This window comes from Dromiciops gliroides, chromosome 2 (genome assembly GCF_019393635.1).
Source record: "Dromiciops gliroides isolate mDroGli1 chromosome 2, mDroGli1.pri, whole genome shotgun sequence".
Lineage (NCBI taxonomy): Eukaryota > Metazoa > Chordata > Mammalia > Microbiotheria > Microbiotheriidae > Dromiciops > Dromiciops gliroides.
In genome coordinates this window covers 638,234,595-638,240,638 of record NC_057862.1, presented here as the reverse complement: position 1 = coordinate 638,240,638, position 6,044 = coordinate 638,234,595, and positions in this window count along the sequence as shown.

Below are 6,044 nucleotides of genomic sequence, written 5' to 3'. Positions count from 1 at the left end.
CTCTATCCACTGCACCACCTAGCTGCCCTGAGAACTTCTTATCAAGAAGTTGTGTCCTTCATGGACACAACTTCATATTGGACCTTATTGAGACCAGGGCTCCTTGAACCATGATTGACTGTTATATCCTCAGTGAGAGGAGACAACTACCCATTTTCTCACAAATGTAATGGAATACTATTGTACTATGAGAAATGATGAGCAGGCAGATTTCAGATAAACCTGGAAAGACTTAGGTGGACTGATTATGATTGAAGCAAGCAGAATCAGGAGAACATTGTACACAGTAATAGCAATGTTGTATGATGATCGGCTGTGATAGACTTAGCTCTTCTCAGCAATACAATGATCCAAGACAATTCCAAAGGACACACATGATAGAAAATGCTCTCTACATCCAGAAAAAGAACTGTGGAATCTGAATGCAGGTTGAACCATACTATTTTCATTAAAATTTTTTTTTCTTTCTTGAGGTTTTCCCCTTTTGTTCAGATTCTTCTTTCACAACATTGATGTGGGATGGAATTAGGGTCAAATTGATTGTGTCATCCCAAAAGAATTACAAGACTCAGTGACTCAGTTTCCCAAGTTTTATTGCAATACTATGAATGAAAACAGAGAGAGAACCAGAAAAGTGGAAAGGTATCTCTTGAATGGGGAAAGAAAAGACAGTTATATTTATAGTATGGATAAATTGAAGATCAGTCTCATTATAATAATCTCCACTTTAGGGAGGTACAGGGGAGGGCTTATCCTAATTTGGAGTTCCTGGGGGCTTAAGCCAACCTCTGAGGTGGGTACCTTTTTCCTGGGGGTGTGTCTTGGGGGTTTACACATCATAAGGTGAATCTAGGAACAAATTTAGCCTTTTCTGCGCATGTCTCTTTTTTATTCCCATGCTTAGTTTTCAAAATATCTTCATTTATCAGTAGAATTTCTATACCCTGTCAGTATATCATTGTTATTGTTAAAGTCTTTATGACCTGGGGCTGCTAGGTGGCACAGTGAATAGAGCACCGGCCCTGGAGTCAGGAGGAACTGAGTTCAAATGCAACCTCAGACACTTAACACTTACTAGCTGTGTGACCCTGGGCAAGTCACTTAACCCCAATTGCCTCACCAAAAAAAAAAAAAGTCTTTATGACCTGCCTCTGTATGTTCTTGTTATGGGTGCTGATTTATGTGGGTACAGGAAAACCTAGGCCTTGACTTCTATTAATGAAGACTCAAGTCTTAAGTTATCCATTAACTGGGGTCTGAATCTCTCTTAGAGCTCAGATCTGAATTAGAGCTTGGGTCTTAGGTTTTTCTGTTAACCCTTTTTTTGCCTCCTACATCAACATGACTAATGTGGAAATATGGTTAATGTAATTGTACATATATAACCTATATCAGATTGCTTTCTCTATCTCTCTGTGCCCTTATTCATTCCTGTTTACTTTGCAGCATCTCTCCAATGCACTTTCTTTTCTCTTCTGACACTTCTGACAACCCACTGCCCCTACCTTGGTGCAAGACTTCATTCATCACCTACACACCTGAACCATGGTAATAGTCAGCTGGTGGATCAGCCTGTCTCAGGTTGTCTCCAATCCATTCTCTATTCAGCCAACAAAGTGATTTTCCTAAAACTAAGATCACACCCTGTTACCCACCTACTCAGTAAACTACAATGGCTCCCTATGGCCTCCAGGATCAAATACAAATAGCTGTATTTGGCTGGCATCCAAAGCCCTTCATAACCTAGCTCCCTCCCTTTCCAGGCTACTTACATCTTACACCCCCACCCCCTACCCCCCCACTGCATACTCTTCAATTCAGTGATCCCGACCTTCTGGATGTTTCACATATGCAAAGGTATACTTCCTCTTTACCTTATCCCACCTCCGGAAATTCTTTTGTTTGACATTCAACTTAATCACCATCTTCTGCATGAAGCCTTTTCTTATCCTCCCCTCCCCAGGCTAATGCCCTCTCTCCCCAGCTTCCTCCAATTTAACTGCTTTGCATGTATTTATATTTATGCTCTGTGTACTAATGCCTTCTCTCCCCAGCTTCCTCCAATTTAACTGCTTTGCATGTATTTATATTTATGCTCTGTGTGTGTATATATTATATATACATATATATGTATACATATTTATATATATATATATGTGATGTCTTCTTTTTTTTGTTTGTTTTTTTAAAATTTTTGTAGGGCAATGAGGGTTAAGTGACTTGCCCAGGGTCACACAGCTAGTTAACTGTCAAGTGTCTGAGGCTGTATTTGAACTCGGGTACTCCTGAATCCAAGGCCAGTGCTTTATCCACTGCGCCACCAAGCTGCCTCCTTATGTCTTCTTTATTACATTGTAAGCTATTATTATTATTATTATTAATTTTTTTTTTAGTGAGGCAATTGGGGTTAAGTGACTTGCCCAGGGTCACACAGCTAGTAAGTGTTAAGTGTCTGAGGCTGGCTTTGAACTCAGGTACTCCTGACTCCAGGGCCAGTGCTCTATCCACTGTGACACCTAGCTGCCCCACATTGTAAGCTATTTATGAGTAGGGACTGCTGTATCCCTAGCATCTGGTGCACAGTAGACTTTTTTTAAGTAATAAACTATTTTATTTATAGTTTTGAGTTCCAATTCTTTTCCCTCTTCCCTCCTTGCCCTCCCCCTTCCCTGAGGCAGTCAGCAATCAGATATGGGTTGTACATGTACAATTATGTAAAACATTACCATATTAGCCATTTTGTACAAGAAGACTTGAATAAGAGAAAAAAAATGAAAGAAAGTGAAAAATAGCAATGCTTCGGTCTGTGTTCCATCAATATCAGTTCTTTCTTTGGAGGTGGATACTATGTTTCATCAGTAGTCCTTTGGGATTGTCTTGGATCATTGTATTGTTGAGAATAGTTAAGTCATTCATAGTTCTACATCAAACAATATCACTGTCTCTGTGCACAATGTTCTCTTGGTTCTGCTCACTTCACTATCCATCAGTTCATACAAGTCTTTCCAGGCCTTTCTGAAATCATCCTGCTTGTCATTTCTTAAAGCACAATAATATTCCATTACCACAGCTTGTTTAGCTATTCCCCAATTGATGGGCATTCCTTTGATTTCCAGTTCTTAGCCACCACAAAAAGAGCTGGTATAAATATTTTTGTACATATAGGTCTTTTTCTTTTTGGAGATCACAGGGTAGACTTTTAATAAATGCTTGTTGATTAATACTATATGCAGGGCACTGAGTTAGGCATTAGGGGTAGAAAGATAAAATAAGAAACAGTCCCATCCTCAAAGAGATTATGTTCTGCTGTGGAGGAAGGTGATACAACATATAAACAGATAAGCATCTTCTATATGATTACCTGAGTCTAGAGAAAGCACTGTCAACAGGTGTGTGTGTGTTTGTGTGTGTGGGTTGAGAGGAGTAATGTGAGCGGGTATCATGGGGTTGGAAGAATTTTATAGGCTGAACCTTGAAGAAAACTAGGGATTATAACAGGTGAAGAGGAAGAGTTTTCTAGCCATGGAGAAAAGCCGATGAAAACAGAAGAGCAGTCAGTCTGGCTAGGAGTTAGTGTGAGATAAGCCTGGAAATGTTGTGTCAAGGAAAATTCTGTTCTCTTGATTTAGGAATAAGCCTAGCAGGAAACTATTTTTATTGATTTGTGATTATCCTAATTCAAAGCATTTTTCCACTTAGAGAAATATCCAAAGTAACCAGAGTTGCCTCATGTCTTTGGACATTTCTTTAACACAAGTCATTTTGAAGTCCCAATTTATAGGATTCTGGGACAAGGAATATTTCACAATATGGTAAAATTTGGTTACAGGCAGTTTGACCTAAGGGTATCATAGAAAGAACACTAGACCTGGATTTTGGTTCACATCCTGACTGTGCTACTAGTAACCTTTATTCAGCCATTTCCTCTCTCTTGGCCTCAGTTTCCTCATTTGTAAAATAGGCAGTTGGACTAGATCTCTAAGATACCTTCCAATTCTATGTATGTAAGGGCTTATGATAAAAGATTATTTTTTTTTAAGTGAGGCAATTGGGGTTAAGTGACTTGCCCAGGGTCACACAGCTAGTAAGTGTCAAGTGTCTGAGGCCGGATTTGAACTCAGGTCCTCCTGACTCCAGGGCTGATGCTCTATCCACTGCACCACCTAGCTGCCCCTAAAAGGTTATTTTTTTTAAATCATAAAAAAGTATTTTATTATTTTCCTGTTACATGTAAAGATAGTTTTCAATATCTGTTTTCATAAGATTTTTAGTTCCAAATTTTTTTCCCTCCCTCCCTTCCCTTCCCTCTCCCCAAGACAGAAAGCAATCTGATACAGGTTATATATATACAATCACATTAAATATATTTCTGCATTAGTCATGCTATGAAAGAAGAATCAGAGCTAAAGGGAAAAACATCAAAAAAAAAAAAAGTAAAAATAGTATGGTTCAATCTGCAGACAGATTCCACGTTCTTTTTTTCTGGATGTGGAGAGCATTTTCCATCATGAGTCCTTTGAAATTGTCTTGGATCATTGTATTACTGAGAAGAGCTAAGTCTATCACAGTTGATCATCACACAATGTTGCTGTTCCTGTTCCTGTGTACAATGTGCTGGTTCTGCTCACTTTACTCAGCATTAGTCCACTTAAGTGTTTCCAGGTTTTTTTTAAATCTGCCTGCTCATCATTTCTTATAGCACAATAGTATTCCATTACATTCATATACCACAACTTGTTCAGTCATTCCCCAATTGATGGGCATTCCCTGGATTTCCAATTCTTTGCCAAAACGATTATATTTTTAAAGACCTTTAAAGTTAACAAAGTATTTGACATTTATCTCGTCTGAAACTCAAGACAGTTCTCTGGGGTACATATTGAAAATATTATTATTCCCACTTGCCCACAGCTAGGTGGTACTGTGGATAGAGCTTTGGGTTGGGAGTCAGGAAGAATTCCATTCAAATTCAGCCTCAGATTCTCAGATTCTATGTGATCCTAGGCAAGTCATTTAACTTCTTTCTGACTCAGTTTCTTTAATTGTAAGATGAGGATAATAATAGCACCTTCCTCCTAGGGCTGTGTGAGGATCAAATGAGATAATATTTGTTAAGTGCTTAGCACAGTGCCTGGCACATATGTTTAGAGAGTGGTGGAGATGGGACAAAAGTACCTTTGGATGACAAATGCAGAACTCCTTCCACTACAACATGATGCATCCTTTGCTGTCCTGGTCACTGAGGGAGATGGGAAGATAAATAAGGCAGTCCACTAAGGAAAGTGTACGCAAATAATAATGCAAAGTACCCGGGACAAGTGCATGGAAGAAACGGAAAATGTTAGCAGAGTTGGAAGAGATCGCTTATAGCTGGAGAGGATGAGGTTAGGATTTGTGGATGTAGCATTAATTGATTAATCAACAAACATTTGTTAAGTGTTTATTGTGGGTCAGGCACTGAACTAAGTAAGAAATTAATCAGTAAACATTTATTAAGTGCCTAGTAGGTGGTAGGCACTTGTCTAAGGTGAGGATACAAAAAGAGGTGGAAGACTGACTGTGTGTCCTCGGGAGCTTGAAATCTAATGAGACAGGGGCAGCTAGGTGGTGCAGTGGATAGAGCACCATCCCTGGATTCAGGAGGACCTGAGTTCAAATACGGCCTCAGACACTTAACACTTACTAGCTGTGCAACCCCGGGCATGTCACTTAACCCAATTGCCTCACCAAAAAAAAAAAGAAAGAAAAGAAAAGAAATCTAATGAGACAACATGGAAACCGATAATACAAAAACAGTGTATTATTGGAGAGACAGAGAGAGAGAGGAGGGAGGGATGGGGAGGAGAGAGGAGACGGAGGACTAATAGGAAACAATTCCTAGAGGAAAGAGCCTTGTACAGCTCAGAGCCCCCAGAAATGCGGTGAGAAGAGGCAATGGCTGCGACATCCCGATTTCTCCTACATCTGCAAGAACCTTTCCCGCCCCAGCAGCCAATCTCGAAAGTAAGCGGGGCCGTGACTGAGAACTACATTTCCCGTGGGGC